Source organism: Lonchura striata, chromosome 15, assembly GCF_050655825.1.
Source record: "Lonchura striata isolate lonStrDom1 chromosome 15, ASM5065582v1, whole genome shotgun sequence".
Lineage (NCBI taxonomy): Eukaryota > Metazoa > Chordata > Aves > Passeriformes > Estrildidae > Lonchura > Lonchura striata.
This window is the reverse complement of record NC_140717.1, coordinates 8538359-8555141: the sequence shown is the minus strand read 5'-3', so window position 1 is coordinate 8555141 and position 16783 is coordinate 8538359. Positions and strand designations below refer to the sequence as shown.

Below are 16783 nucleotides of genomic sequence, written 5' to 3'. Positions count from 1 at the left end.
CTGGCCAAGCTTCCTTGTAAGTAATAGTCAAATAATCGGCCTGGGTCCTTTTGTGAATGGCTTGAGTCTGTGTGGTCCCTCCTTTGTTAGAGCAACTCATGGCTTCTGAAAGCTTCTGCACCCCCTGTTCTGAACAGCAGAGCCTGGTGGCACCAGCTGCTTCTGCCTGGAACAAACATTTGCATGTGGCATAAAAAGAAAAAAGCTAGTTTCAAAATGTATTTTCTTTTCTTTATGCCCTCATTTTTTAGCCCTAGCTCAAACTCTGGAAATATTTAAAAGATTAATATATTTAGCTTTTGCTACAAGCATCTTTTAAACAAGTAAAGCTTAAAGAGGAAAGAGAAATCTTTCAGAAATAAAACAGCAGCCAGTGTTTGGAAATATTTTAACAATAGACCATATGGGAGTCCCAAACTATTAAGCTTTATTATTCAGAAGGCGGAAAATGTGGTTTGATATTCAATTGATATACAGCATAAATGAGAGCCGCAGACTCGGCTCCCTTGAGCTGGGATTCAGATGTTCTCTTGAATATAATAACCAATGCTTTGGCCTAGTTCCACAGAATGCATCCAGTCTGCTGATCACCAGCCAAGAAACTGTAGGCTTTTTTTCCCCTTCCCCTCTCTTCTCCAAACTACTTTCCTCTCCTGCCAGCATGAGCTTTTGGCCTGAATATAAATCTCCTGATACTGGATGTGTATAGAAAGTGGGGAGGATGCTAATGGTGCACAGCAGTGGAGCTGTGTGTGTGCATGTGTGTGTTTGTTTTTCTTCTGCTTTCATGATAAGGTTTTCCCCTCGCAGTGTGCTCTCAAGGGATTACATTGGTCATCCCAGGTGGGAGCTTCTTTGTTCATGCTTCACTGTTTGTTTCTTAGTGCTGTGGGAGCAGGTGAATATCTTTTGGGGTTACTGTGAAGTGGTGCCAGAGACCATGAGAGCGTGGATTTATTGGAGGGAGAAACTGGAAGTGGTTTCTGTTTCTTTCAGCTTTTTTTTTTGTTTGTTTTTCCCTGGTTTGATTAGCATATATTTATATTTTCTCTTATCCCTTTCTATCATGTCTCTCTTAACTTTCTCTCCTATGGGGAAAAGAACCCATAAGAGCTGCTTAAAAAATATTATGTATTGTGCTGGTTTTGCACACATGTACCACACGTACATGGACTAAGATTGCCTGTATGCAAAAGAATGCTGAAAGATTGATACTGTGATCAAGTTATGGCAGGCTGGATCATCTATTTTTTGCTACAGGATCCTTTTGGTACTGACATCCTCAGCTGTGTTGGGTCCTATCTTTTCTATCCTCTCAGGATCTCTGTGGTTTGTGATTTTCCCTGAGTAGGCAGGAGACACCAGCATTAAGGTATCTTGCATTTTTCTCTAGAAGTATGGTGAGCCCAAGAAAAAAAGACTCCCACTTTACATGTGAGTCCAGGAATGCCTCTCATGTAGAACACTGGAGAGAATATAAATTATGCATTATGAATATGAAGTTTAGTTTTGGCTTCTGTCTTTTCTCCATTTCTCTTTTCAGTTGTTCATGATAGCTTAAATTTTCCGTATTTTTGTCTCAACCCACACTCAAATTTTTTCCTTTGGGGAAAACTGGAGCAAAATCAATTTTAGTGCAATTTTTCAAGACTCCTTGACTTGCGCTTACATCTGTTTGGTATGGGGGAGTGGAATTTTATCATAAAACGTTTGATTTATTTAATGTATTCAATAAGCATCAAAGATGTGCCAGGTACTTTCTCAGACCTTTTGGATGAGAAATCTTGCAAGCTAAGAACTTAACAAACAAAGAAGTTCCAGAACTATTTCCCTGCTGTTAAGATCTCCATGTATCTAAGGAATAAACCAAGTTTGAACAAAGCATATCCTAAGACTCATAAAGTACAAAATGTCACAGGCATTACTGATGAGATCTGTGATTGAAACAACTATTTTTAAACATATTTCCTGATCCTGTTATCTGGCCAACTTAAACTCACTTGAGATGTACCCATGTGGCAGCTCTACTTTCACAGAATTCACAGAATGACTAGGTTGGAAGAGACCTTAAAAGTTATCGACAAACCCATGCCATAAATTCATTCATTCCTTGCAACTGTGAGTCTGTTTCTGTTGGTGAAGCTGCTGTTAGTGGTCTGTGATGCTGCACCAAGGGCTCATGTAAACAGGGTCATTGATTGAGACCAAGGTAAGTTACAAATTGAAAGGAGGAGCTATTCTCAGTTAACTTCATCATCTTAATGAAGAGGCAATTTGGAGTAGTTAATAAGGAATAGCTGTTCTGGAATAATCCCTTTTTAAGACAAACCCTCACTGTTTCTATAATTGCATTCCAGGAAGCTATTCTGTTCTGAATCAGCATGGGATAGAGTGCCTAGAAGACGTTCAGACCAAGCACAGCTAGCGGTGAGTGGGCAATACACACCGGGATGCCCTATTGCAGCCACTCCAAGTGAGCAGAATAGCTTAACTGGTTGTCTGTACATCTCTCTAAAAGGCAACTGAAAGCAAACATGAAAATCATGGTAGAGAGGCCTCTGTCTTAGCAGGGATGAAGTCTGAGCTGTCTGTTACTGTCTGAGCATTAGCCTGGTGTTACGGACAGAATGCGTGTCTCAACCCGTAACTGATCACAACTTGATTAAATGCTGGGGTGTGGAAAGGACTTGTGTGCTTTTTCCCAATGTGTATATTTACATCATTATGTGGGAGCAATCAATTTATCAAACCCATCTGATTATTCAATAGTGGGGAAAGACAATTGGTTGGAAGAAAATGTATGTTGTTTTTAAGGTGGATAGAAAATTGTTTTAAAATAAATTCACACAATCCCTTTCTTTTGAGGAGAACAAACTAATCAGGGTAAGGGAAATCCAGTAATTTATAATTGCTAATAATTTAAAATGCAATGAAAACTTTCCTGCAGCATAAAATTTTGTTCTTGTCCTTGCCAAGGAGGATGGGCTGGAGCAGAGGTGGTGCTCTTGTTCTTCAGTACATTGTAGTTGTGATATAGCTGTTGCTAATTCATAGTTCTCTTGACTTTTGGAATTCCTCCATTCCCTTAAAAGGGAAGGTGGCAGCCTGGAGTGGAGAAGCTCCAACTGCAGCCCTCTGGATGTTAATCCACCCGACTTTCTTAAGCCTCCTACTTAAATCATTATCTTAATGAATCACTATTGCTGCTGTCTTCAGTGCTACACAGGAACATGCAAATTTTAAACAGCCTGGGGGAAAGCCCTTTTTGTCTGTAAAGTGCTCTGATACTTGCATTTAGATGTTACCATGATAGGTACCTTGGATACTACTTTCTGCCTAAGATAGATCCTGGGATGTAGCTCTCCCCAGGGCCTGCTGGGCAGCTCTGGGCTCCCCCAGAAGGGATGGATGTGATGATTCTGCTACTGACTGGGAGCAGCAGCTTGAGCTCAGGTGGTTGAAGCCAGATCACTCCACCATTGTCCTTCAGCTGAGGGCCTCTTGCCTGTGCTTTTCTATAGCTGCAGAATGACAAGGAGATAAGAGGGACCCCCATCCTCACTCCCCTTAGCTCTGAAATTGCCATTTTCACTGCAGGCAAGTTTCTTCATCTCTACACTTGAATTTTTTTCACAGCTAAAATAAGCCATGCAAGTGTTCATGGATCAACTAAATTTTCTCCCAAGTAGGTATCAAGGAATTTGATACAATAGGAAGATTACCAGCTTGCTAGAGAAACATTTGTTTAAGGAAGAACTGAACACAGCAAAACCACAGTGAAGCAAATTGTCTCCAAGACTTTTAACATTGTGTTGTCCAAATTTTAACTTGGTGATTCTATTTGGCTACACACTGATCTCTGCTCACTTGAGCTCTCCAAGCTGATCACTTGAGAAATCTTTATTTGTAAATGGTGGATATGGAAAGAGAGCCATCTATAGCTGTTTCAGATGGCAAGTCTTTGTGGTTATTTACAACATGTATTGAAAGATTTGGTTATTTTATTCATTAAACCAAGAGCTGGAGATGCTGTTTCATACAAATGTCATAGATGATAAGAAGTACCCTTCTCAAATTGCAGTAAATTTATCCATCGTCCCTTTTCTGAGGCTTAGAAGTAGAGTCCTTTCCTTTCCTTTACTATGGGTGACTTTTCCTCGCTACTAGTAGTTCTGCTTCTGGAGCAGGATAAATGTGGAAGATACCAGGTGAACAGATATCCTTTAGTTTCAACTAGGAGAGGGTCTTATTAACAGAACTTAAGCTTAAATGCATTTTCTGTGATAACATTATCAGTTGTCAATTCCTGTTGGGAGAGTTATGCCCACAAGAGGCCAGAACATTTATCTCAAGGAGGGCATCCTCATTCCCTCATTCTTCTCAGTCAGATATTCTATGACACAAGTTCAACAACTGGAGCTGGATACATTCTTCTTAGTATCTTCTCAGTTGGTTACCAAAGAAAGGAAATGTGAACAAACAGTACATGCTGACTTTTTGTAGCTCAAAGCCTTGACAGGTGTCCCAGGTGTAAGGCAGGAGATATGATCTGCTTCCTCACCTGTTTGTGTACTCCTTCCTGGAGAACAGCAAATAACTAGTTCTGTGACTCAAGTGACTAAAATTTTTTTCCCTGCTTGGTGTAGCTCTGAACAGACTGCCACTTTCTTGTAATAGTGTTTAAGGCACTCTTTACAAACTGCTTTACAGTGATAACTTTTCTGCTTAATGTGAGCAGGCTGTTGTGTTCTCTGTGTTCAAGCTTCTGGCTGTTTCTGATCCCTCATGGGATGGCAGCATTTTCTAGTACAGGAGGTTAATTAACTGAGGAACTATCTCTCAGATTCAGCACCATGGGAAGTGTCAGAGTAGGGATTTCAGAAGAAATACCAGAAGGGAGCTGTACATGTGTGTATAAATGTGTGTGTGTTGTGCATATATTTTCAAGGAGAAAATAGAGTTGACTGACATTTGAAGCTGAGTGCAAAACTTAAACACAACTTTTTCTCATTCCAGTCTTGGAAAGTCATGGTGATGGATGTGGGCAGGTCTCTGGCTGATTTTCTGAATTGCCTTTATATCAGAACTCCGACAAGGGATTTGATGCAATTTCTCATCCTATTGAGTAAAAGGATGTTCTATCCCACATTGTTTCCTTAGGAAACTGAAGGAAAGGTATTCTTCTTCACAGATTGTAACACACCCAGTGTATTTTGCAGACACTGTGTGCAAAATATTCAGTCAATGAGATATCCAAAAGGAATGTTTCAATATGCCTTCAGCTTTTGCACACTGTCTTATGCTCGTGGGTAGTTGTAGATTTTTGTCAATGTACAAAGGTTATTTCTACAGTTACCTCATTCAAATTCAGAGGTTTGTAACTATGGAAGTAAAATGTGTCTCTGCTGTTATTTTGTTAATGTGTCTTGAGCTACTTTTGTTAACTGTGTGTTCATAAGAGTCTGTTTGCTCTAATTACCTGCTTGGTTTTCTGGTCGGGTATGCTGAGATTTATATTTCAGTTTATAATTTTGGTTTTTGTTATTTTTCTCCTGATGTTTTACTTACAACTGTCTGCCAGAAATTCTGAAATTGTGGTCAAACAAACTGCTCTGATGTTTCCTCCCAGTGTTTGCTAATTCAGCAGCACTTGAGCTGCTTATAAGAAGCACAAAGAAACTGCAGCTGAGGACTGTGAATGGCAATGCTGTGTGAACAAGTGATGCCCATAGCACTACACAGGTAGAGGGATTTTAATCTGCAAGCATATCTGTCATTAATTTTAAGGCCTTTAGGAACCGTGCTCTCTGCTAAGAGAGGGGAGATAAGCCAAGCAATTATGTGGAGCAACTCTGTTTGGTGAAGCACATCTTTTGGGATTAGCAGGGGCTCATGAGGCAGGGTAGCGATTTGTGCATTGCACTGCCAAGTCCGACTGATCCTTCAGGACAGTCACTGTTATGTGGGGCCTCCTGAGAAATGTCTTAAGACTGGGATATTGGCTGGGACAAGACTGAGAAAGTTTCCTTGGTTTGTCAGTATAGCTTTTAATGCAGCAATGCTCCTCTCTGCTTGCTGGAGAGAACCATGTCCTTTGTGCTTCTCTGCTTTGTGGACTTTCTTGCTGGGTGTACACGTGAAAGAAAGTAGCCATGAGCTTTGAGTGACTGCAAACTGCTGTACTTTTGGGAAGACTTTGAAAAATAGCAGGAATTTGAAAGCTGAGATTTTGACTGACTTGAATTGGGTAAAAATTTTGAGAGAACTCTGGCAGTAGTTGTTGGGACAAGAGAAATGTCACCTGTTACCTCAGCAGACTTCTTATGAGCACTCTGAAGTGAGTCCCCAGAAAGTTCTTGCGGAGAGACGAATGGGCAGCTGGGAGGAAATGCTGTACTCATGAAGAAACAACAAACTGGTAACCGAACAGAAGCGATCAGTGTGCTGCTGGGTAAATCCGTAGTGTGCCAGTGTCTTAGGCGCTGTGCAGTTCTTATCACCACCTTCAAAGGTAGTGGAGGGCTGGGGAAGGTTCAGAGAAAAGTCAGTCCCTGTGATTTCTCTTTGCCATAGAGAAGAGATGACTTTTTACAGAAATACAGATGCGTTATATTGTTGTGAATGGAAAGGGGAGTAGGGAGTGATCCTTCACAGTTCCTGTGTTTGCTAAATTGATTCAAAGCAGGCAAAGAGGAGGCACTCTGTCAAGCAGCAGTTACCACATGAAACTCATTGCCACAGGGTGTTATGGATAGCAGAAGTCTAAACAGATTGAAAAATCGATGAAGGACAGATAAGTTCTTATTAAAACTGATGGCCTGGATGCAACCTCTGGACCAGGAGATCTTTAACAATTGCACGGGGTGTAAGAAGGGAAAAGACTGTCTGTATTCTATGTCATTGCTTTTCCTCCCTCTCTGCTGTCCCTCACTTTTTTTTTTTTTTTTTTTTTTCTTTTTGGCCCTATTCTGGCTATTGCTGAAGAGTAGAGAGAGATAGACCTTTGCTCTTCTAACTTGGCTCTTTTTATAGGTCAAAACTAGAAAGGAAACCACTACCCTGCAGTGTAGGGAACTAGTTTTGCCTTTCAGCCTACAGGTAATGTAAAGCACACTGAAATTAAGAGATCAGGAGTCAAATGCCTAAAAATGTGTTATAAAATGCCTCTGTAGCTGCCATCTTTTTTTAAAATTCTGAGTTAACAGGAAGCTGAGCTTTTTAATGAAGTGCAAATAACTACACTGTTTCCAGTTACTTTTTGCACTTTCTCCTCTCAGTGCTACAGTCACTGATAATGCACCTAATGACTTGGGCATTTTTAACTCATCTAGCAGTGACACCTTGGGTTGGAAGCTGAGGATGGCCACCCTCCACAGAAAGGACTGGGAGGAAGCAGAAAGTTGGGAAGGTGGCTGAAGAGAAGATAATAAAATCCTTTGTATATGCACGAAAACAGGAAAATATAACACAGAAGAGGGCTTGTAGCTGTGACTGCAGTAGCAACAGTCGTTTGATATTTGGGAGGTGAAAGAATCAGTTTTACATTTTGCTAGACGACTGTACTGTAATACAGCAGTGCCTCCTGGCAGGGAGAGCAACGTAATGTAAAGCAATACGGCGTGGAAGAGCAGTTGGAGAGCTGTCAGAAGCTGAGTAGCTTGGAATGCTTCCACGAGAAGCTGGGAGCAGCGAGCTGAGCGCTGCAGCGTGGCATTCCCCTGCCCGGGAGGAGAGCGGCTGCAGCGCAGGCGTCACTCGCCACCTTCCAGCACGGCTCCTCTCTCTGGAGGAGGCTTTTCGAGGCAAAATAGCAAGAGCTCCTTTCTTCTCTTGGGAGATTTCTCTTCCAGCTCACATTCCAGGCAGTCCTGGGGCAAATGAGTTTGTACCTGTCAGCTGTCATCACCTGCCACATAGGAGTACTTCAGGGCACAAGGCTGCCAGAGGGGTAGCAAAGGCTCTCCAGCGTGGGGTGCTGGATCTCTGGATCTGATGGGGTGAACAAGGAGGATTTTTTTTTTTTTTTTAAATGCTTGTGTTTCAAGAGGGCTTTGGTGCAGGGCATTGGCTTTTATTCCAGTTTTTAGATTTTGGATATACTTAGTAGTCTTACTTGTGGTTTTTACCTCCCCTCTCTCCTTGCCCCCAGCATTTTCCTTCCCTTCAAGTCCTCTGCCTTACTCTGTGCATTGCTACTATAAATTGCTTGGTATGAAGGGTCCTGTTTCTTACTTGAAGCCTCTGGATGCTATTAAGTAATTGGTGGAAAAGCTTTTTTAAACATCACAATCCTATGCTATTTTTTAAATAGCCCTTTGAGGTGGCTGAAATGCTACTGAAAGACTACTTTCCTTTAATACCGGACAAGGAACTTCATTAGGGAAGGGAAATAGTGTTCTTACTAGACTATTTCCAAGTTATAAGTCATCTTTCTTTTAAAGAAGGGATGTGCAGTTTTATTCCCCCTGGTTGCTTCTCCTGCTACACCAGCAAAATCACTGTTTATAGCAAGGAGCAAAGGTTTTTTGGTTTTATTCCTTCAGTGCATCCAGACTTAGTTTTGTCAAAAATCCATAAGAATGGAACGATGCATTCTGTGCATCTGCTCTCTAGCCACAACTCGAAACCAGCAATGCTGGTGAATTATCCTGGGAGATTCTCAGTGTCCAAGCTGCACACATGACAGTGGTCCAGCATGATGCAGGACCAGGGCACCGTGTCCAATACAGCACTACGTCTGCTTTACCACCTGAGCCAGATTACTGGATGATGAACATGTGGCCATGGGTGAGCTTGAACAGCATCTTCCACCATACAGTTGATAAAAGGAAAGATTTAATTTCAGATTTCCTAAGCTTAATAGGTCTGTGCAAACAATTAAAATGTGAATTTTGTAAATGGAAGTGCAATCTTGGGAAAGAGTAAACAAATAAGGAACTTAGTCCAGAAGTGGTTTGAGTAATATAATGGATTATGAAGGCAAAAATGAATCTCAAAGTAGCATGGGAGGGTTCCATGAAAGCCTGTTTCTTTTGCACTTTGCATATAACATTGTATTTGATCAGGTGAAGATCTGTCTTCTGTTTCTCTGCCATCATCCTGATGGCAAATTAAGCTTATTGTTTTGGCATGTGTATTAAGGTTTTTCTTGGAAATAAGAATTTTCTCTAATATAAATTACTAAACAAAATGTGGACAGAAGCAATCACAGCCTCTCAGTACACAGGCCAAGAAAAATGAAGCAGAATGTGTATGGTAGGAAATGGATGCATCACCTCTTACTTCTGTTGGTTTTAGTGGTCTCTGATGTCAGTTTGTGGGATATTGCACAAAAGTCAAATGCACTGTAGATGTAACAATTAAAAGCTACTGAATTGAACAATCTTTTTAATAACTAGGAAGAGAAACTTTAAAATACAATGGCTGCCTTAAGCAATTTTCATAGATCTTAATGAGCTTAGATCTGTCTTTATTTGGGCACTGCTTGTGTTCTGCCAAAGGTTTAAGACAGAATGCTCAATTGCAGAAAGTCTGTTCCTGTACATGAGGAGCAAGAGTTTATTCTGCCTTTGCAAGGCAACCTTCAGGCTGTTTTTTGTAGATTTAAAAAAAAACTTTCTCAGTAAAATATTTCAGTTGAGAAAATAAGGAAAGCTTAAGAAATTCAGGATGCTTGTTCTCCTTGTCTGAGCTGGTGGATAAGAACTAGATCTAATGGGAGGCCAACATCTGGTAGCTCTAGATTTTGAAGGACAAGGCAATGTGAATTCAGTTTTAAGTCATCAGCTACAGCTTACTTTTCTTTATGAAAGAGTTTGTTTTAAATATTAAACATGTTTGGACTTAAGTGCTTAATATGGTAGATACAAGAATGAAGTAAAAAATTCTCAATGGATCATACTTTTTGAATTTTCAGGCATTATGATTCAAATGAGAAAATGTCTAATGAAAGTCATTGGCTGTTTATTAAAATTATAAAAAGAAGAAAAATGTTAGCTGGATAAATACCTAGGAAATGAAATAAATGTTTCAGTTGGAGATAGTGCTGCTCTAGTTAGCAGAAAATAAGACCAAATTGAGAGCAGATTATATTTGGTTGCAAATCAATATAGTTTAGTAGTTACCAGCCACTGATCATGCTTCATGACCTAGAGTGTAAATGTAAAACAAGAAGAAAATTGGTAGCTTTCAATTACTTTTATTTAAATTCAGTCTCCTCTACCACTGAATGCTCCCTGAATAAATAAATAAGTAAAAGCACATTTAACTGCTGGCATTGCCCTGGCTTTTCCTGTATTTGCAATGGTTTGATACACAGATAAACTCTGTGTTCATATATGAAGTCTCTAATGGGACAGTTGATCTCTTTTTTTTTTTTTTTCCCCCTCCCCTTCCTCTCTCATTTTCATTACCCTCCCTGCAAATGGGGGCAAGTGAATTTTGAATTTATTATGTTTTAAATATTTCTCAAAGTATATAAGGCTGATGATATCTTTGGCCTCCTATTTTCATCTATTCTGTATTCTTGATACAAACTGCAAGAGAGTCCTAAAGAGGTTTTTCCTATTTTATTCCTGGTCACGTGTTTTTTCACTGCAAATTTGAACATTAAAATTAATTATGGCCTTAGAGACAGAGAGTCCAACAGTGAAATAGCTTGTGATTTATTTGAACTCTGAAATTCCACCAGTTAAAGTTGTATAAAACTTTCCAGTAGTTTATTTATATATTATTTTAAGAAAAATCACCTTAATTATGAATCTGGTTGCTCAATAAAAAAGAATAGCTATCTGGCTAATCACTGCTGTGCTCTAAATCATTAATTTTCTTCTTAATAGCAGCAGGATTTTTTCTATTTTCTCCTTTAAAACTTTTTCAATTATATAACAAATGTGTTTGATTTATGGGGATACTCTCTAGGATTTTATGCCCCAAGACAGGCACGTCATGACATAGCTGGAGGTTGGTGAAGAGCCTCAGTTGGATTAAAGGCTAGCAAGTACTGACAGGAGTAGGAGTTGATAATTTGGATGGAGGCCCATACAGAGGTGCATGGACAGCTCTGTTCTCAGCTACTCCCACTTCAAGGAGTTGTTTTGTTTTGGTCTCACTTAGAAATTCACACTTTCCTTATGGGAATACACAGCCCTGGGTATGCAGAGGGGCTGCTCATAAGAAGGCCTGGTTTTCCCAAAGTCTGAAAAATTTTTGCTTGTGGAAAAATGAAGTGAATGATTGCACTCCTGTACTAAATGTGGAGATTTTAAAATATGGCTTCTTAAGTAATCCTTTCTTCATTAGGTGTGTCACCAAGTCTCAAGGTTCCTGGAAGTACACATTTTCTATGTGGCACAGTTATGAAATACAGGTAGACCTCCATTTGTCTGTCTGGGGACCCAGACCTGCTTTGTCAACTTGGTTTCAAGTTGCTTGAGAAGTACAGGACAGTCTGTATTTTAAGATTTCCTGACAAATGTGTCAAGTTCAGAGTTCTTACCAGGCTGGCTGCTAACTGGCCAGGAAGTCCCTAACACTGTGGCTGGCAAAGAATAAAGAAAACGTAAAGATGCTAAATTTTGGTTATGGGAGGCTGTTCAGCATTTAAAGTCCTGGTGTCTGGGAACATGGGGTGGCATTTGCAACTGATGTTTGCCTGGTAGTGAAGGACTCAGCATAATAAATAGTTGGCTAAGTAGTAAGAGTTCACCTGGCAGTTAATGCCAAATTTTATGACTATGGACTTGAGGCCTCTTGAAACTGAGAAATGCCAGTAACAAGAAGGTGTTTGTAGGGGTAGATGGATTTGGGGGACTTTGAGGTCCCGCTCATGTGTTTGAGAATGAAACATCATGGAATATCCTTATTCTAGATTTATTTTAACAGAAATGGCCAGTGAGATGAATGGGATGTAAAGTATGTGAGAATTTTGCTTTGCTTCCAGCTTGCACTGGACTGATGAACTGATTTAATTGAACCCTCTGTTTCACCCAGTTCCTTGAGGGGTTATAAAGCAGAGGTGGACTGAAAAAGTACTTGAGAATAACATTTAGCTCGGCAATGCCTTCATCCTCAACAGCTGATTGTAGTGCCTGGAGCTAGTTACTGTAGGGATGAGCAGATAAACCTGATGTGCACTGGAAACTGGAATTAAACAGTGTAATAATTAATGGATGTGATAGATTCCCCGTAAGTTAGGCTTTTCACTGAGATTGGTCCATTCATTTTTACTCACATACAGTCTCTCCTAAAAGCTGTTGCAAGAATTGTTCTCTGGAAAACGAAAGCACTTAGGCTGCTAAGGAGGACTGAGAAGCGCCCTGCAGGGCTCTACCTCTTAGCCCATGTGTGCTGCTCAGCAGCTTCTCACATCTGTTGGTGCTCTGGCTCCCTGAGCAGTACTACAAAATCCCTTTCATGATGGATGGCATTGGGGCAGTTCTTCATGCTGAAGAATTCCTTTGAATTGTGATGCAGAGCTATAGGCAAAACCAAGTAGCTCTTCCCTTTGTATTATCTGTGCCACTCATGACACAAAAAATGTCACGAATGTGTTTGCTGCCATAAAAATTTTCTTACTATCTCTTTCAGCTGCTTAGGCCAGCAGCTAGCATGCTCCAAGGTTAGTGATGAATTAGGTTGAAATTGCCAAGGGGTGTCTTTCTGCACTGACTTGAAGATGTATGAGGCTCTCTCTCCTTTGTTCTTCCTTCATCCCGCTTTAGCCATACCTGCATTGTGCCCTGTCAGCATTTTCTGCTTGGGAAAGGCTGAGTAGAATTTCCTCTGTTAGCCGCACACCTGTTTTTTTTAGTTAAAGGAGGTCTTCAGCTTGCCTATTTGGCATAAATTGGTTGAGAATTCGCTGGTAAAAAGCGCAGGGGAGGGAAAGAAAAGGCTACTTGGAGACTGCGCTCGCTGTCTCCCGGCAGTGCCCCCTTTCTGCTCTGGAGGTCTCTTGCTTGTCCCTGCGCTGGGCCGGCTCCTGGAGCACAAGTGCCCGGAAGCAGCAGTGGCAGGGTCGCTGCATGTCTGTCTGTCTGTCTGTCTGTCTCCGGGATCATGTGGCAAAGGGGCCGTGCCTGCAGCGAGCGGCTCCCCCCGTGCAAGGAGTCACAGGACACCGGCGGGGGTAGCTCCAGCTGGTATGCACTGGTACTAATATAATCCCGCAGGACTGTGTCCATGAGACACAAGTGTGACATGCGAGGTATTTAAGGAGACACACCTGTTCTAGGCACAGGCTGGATACTGCATGCCTTGGAAATGCAAGGTTTTGGTGGAGCAGGGAAGACGCTCATTTTATCCTCAGGAGGGCTTTGCTTTCTTCTTTCTCCCCAGCTGCACATTATTTTATAATTCTCTAATATTAGGCAGCCCTGTAGCCTGTTAACACTGGACTGTTTCAAAGGCCAGGCTGGTGTTTGCAGAAGAGAACAGCCTCTGGTCTGAGTGATGATTTGGGTGTAACTGCTCCCAAGAAAGGGCAGAGAATTCAGAGAATGTCATCTATGTGTGGGGTTGGGTTTTTCAGTCCTTTAGATAATTTAGATTTTGTGTTGTGTTTACCAGTATTTTTATTATAAGGCCTCTGTGTTACAGTTTAGGGCAGTAAATCATGTAAAATTCATACCATCTTGCAAATTTTGTGCAAAAATATTTTGTCACTTTGATTTGAAATCTCTGAGTGTATTTCCCTCTCTTCTTCCCATCTGCCCCCATCCCAAAAATCACTGTGAAACAGTTACTCTCTGTAAGAAGCAGCAAGTAAATACAAACTAAATCTCATGGTTGCATAGCATAAAGAATTAAAATGCTTAGATTTTTACCTCTTTTTGAAGTTTATCTGACACTTGTTTGGCAGAGGATAATATTTTTTTTGCTATTGAAAAGGGGATTATTAAGATGAAGGAAAAAGAAATTGCAGGGTCTGTCATATGATTTGATTCCATCTGTCTGTCATATCTTTCAAGTAGAATGGAATTCTTCTCTCAAATTTGATGTGCTTTTTTTTGATGTTAATGTGAAATCTCCTGGTTTGTCTTAGTCTTGCTCCACATGGCTCTTCTTTCCATGGGTTCCTGCTCTTGGTGAGGTGTTAAGCACTTGTTGGTTTGGGACAACTCCCAGGATTGGGGCCAAGGCTTCTCCTACATTTCATAGATTGTTGTGTGGAAATATTAGCAACTGGGCAGTCTTTCCCTCCCATCCTTATTTTAAATAAGATTTTCAGGTAAACATTCCGTATGTCAATTGTTTGCAGAACTGAAGTAATGGCTGGTGGAAATAAGGAGGAGGGTTGTGCTCTAGGACCTGGTTAGTTTGGGCAGACAGGTATTTTGGGGGGAAGGTGGTAATTCTCTTCTGTAACAGCTTTGCACTCTGAGTGTGGTGGTCTGGAATAACGAGTCCCTGAGTGGCTGACAGACTCTCCTCCTCAAAAACTAGAGGTTGTTGGCAGAGGAGGAGACCCCTCAGCTCCAGCCTCACTTGGCCCATGGGGTCACTGACCCTTATGACAAGGGGGTATAAATATATATTTTTTTAATCCTAACCTGAAAGAGGACTGCAGCTGTATGCTGGTGTTCAGTTTGACTAGATCCAAACCCTCAAATAATTTTCCTCCCTTGTGGGCAGACACATTTTTGTACATATGAATGTAAAAATACCTTTGATTAGGCTACTGAGAAGCAGAGTATCTTGTTCTAAGGAAAGAATCATCCCCCTCTAGCTGTGGTGCCTCCCAGGCTGGCTTTGGGCCTCTGCAAATCACAGTTTGCTGCATAGCCTAAGGTAGACACAACCTCACTATCCCTGCTAGCTGGTAAGAGTGGGTTCTCCCTCACCTCTGTTTCTACTGGGTTTTCCCAAAGTTAATATCTGTGCAATCAAAAACTGAAGATAATTATTCTGGGTTGGGTTTTTTTGTTTGTTTGTTTGGTTTTTTTTTTTTTTGGGGGGGGGGGGTGTGGGGTGGTTTGGTTTAGTGGTGTTTTTTGCTCCTTAACTGCACCCTGCAAAATGTCCTGGCTGAGTTGTTTCCAAATACTGGCATCTTCAAGGAAGGGGTTATAAATTGCTAATTTAAAGCCTGCAACAGGATCATTAACTAACCAGTTTGATGTAAATGGCTTAATGGGGCTTTACTAGCCCCTTTGAACTTAAAGTACCACTAAAAAGTAAACTGTAAATACCTTCAAGGAATGTAGTGGCATGTTTGAATGTGAAGCTGCTTGGCTGTAAGGAGCAAGCCTGCTCAACTTGCCAGGAATCCACTGGCCTGTGTGACAGCAAACATGTCAAAGGGGGTGAGGGGGCCAACTAGACACCCGTTGGGGAAGGCTCTGCAACTACCTTGGTTCTCAGGAAGCACACACAGTCTGATATATCAGGCTTTCAAACCTGTCCTGCCTGCTTTGGAAAATTTAAATCACAACCTCAGTTTAAACGCAACTGTAATGAATTTCATCAGGATTGAAGAAAAAAAAAAAAAAAACCAGAAAAACCAAAACCCTGAGGGGGAGGCAGCCACTAGAGTCCACCCTAATTTTCCTGCAGTTCTATTTGCATTAAGGTCTTTTGGCAAGTCCAGGCAGAAACACTGATTACACTTTGTTTCAGAAGACCTTGTTACCAACTGAATCTGCTGAGACAACGTACTGCAGCCCTGTAGCAGATTCCAGTTTCTGATGCATTTTGGGGCACTTTGGGGTGAATGTCCAGACTTTCATTCTTGCTGGGCTGTTACAGAGTTCCAAAGGAGGAAGTCAACAACAATTAATTACCTAGAAATGAAGGTCATCACAAAGTGGAAGCATCTTGTGTAGTTAGGCATTGATGTCACTTTTGACTGTGGAAGCTGGGGTGTTGGAGAGTTTCAGGCCCAAAGGCCCACAGGAATATTCCCTTGAAGCTCTTCCTGGTCCCAGTGCTGCTCTGCTCTGCCTTCTCACTGTGCATGCACCACACAGTGTCAACGATTCCAAGAACCTTTTCTTCATTGTTCCTCTGTCTCACCGCTATCTTTCACCTACTGCCAGCAGCCTTCCTGGATACCAGAGGATGTTTTGGGGGTTGAAGCACAATCCTCAGTTACTGCTGTGACCTCTGATACGTAGGATTTGGCTTTACAGCCAGCTTTGTTCAGGACTGTTCCTGATCCTTGGCCTTGCTTTGCTGCCTGCTCTGTTGTGCTGCCCTGAAGACCATGGGGTTTGTAAGGCTGAGCCAACTGGGGCTGATGCAGAAAGAAGGCAAGACCTGACCTTTTAGGTGGTGGCTCTGACTTGGATGCCCTAAAACAGATCATGATGCCTCATCCTCTGTAATGATGGCTCTATTTTTCTGTGGTTTGGTTTGGAATTTTTTTTCCACCTGGTAAGTAATGTATGATTCGCAATGTTAATCCTAGCTTTTAAAAAAGCAGCATAAAAGCACTGAGATCTGTTGTAGTGGGCCATGATGCAGAAGTGCTACATCTTATTTTAAAAGCCATGTCTGCCAGAGAATTCAGCCCTGCACTTTAATTACTCAGGTGTCTGTTGTATGCAGGGATCAAAATGCTCTGCTGTGGCCTTTAGAAGAGTTAATAACATGGCACTTTGCTGTTACGTGCTGACTGAAGCAGTTGGCACCATGGTAGTACCTGCTTGCTGTGTGTGGGTTGGGAGCACAGCACAGGATTAATTTGGGGGTGTGTTGGCAAGGGTCTGTCAGCAGAGCTTGCCCAGCTGCCTGTGCTATCCTGGAGTTGTTAATGCTTTACTTTTATAAGCACTAACCCAGA

The 16783-nt window shown here is 41.5% G+C and overlaps 1 protein-coding gene across 13 annotated transcripts in view; it reads left to right on the top strand.

The window, feature by feature from the left end:
* HIC2 (HIC ZBTB transcriptional repressor 2) overlaps positions 1–16783 on the top strand; it is a 72399-nt gene that overhangs the window by 37221 nt on the left and 18395 nt on the right. For 7 of the 13 annotated variants that reach the window (XM_077787306.2, XM_021550000.4, XM_085593107.1 and 4 more), the window contains exon 2: positions 2358–2427. The exons of the other annotated variants lie outside the window; for them this stretch is intronic. The gene's annotated coding sequence lies outside the window, so the exon portion shown is untranslated. The remainder of the gene's footprint in view (positions 1–2357; positions 2428–16783) is intronic. 13 annotated transcript variants of the gene reach the window in all.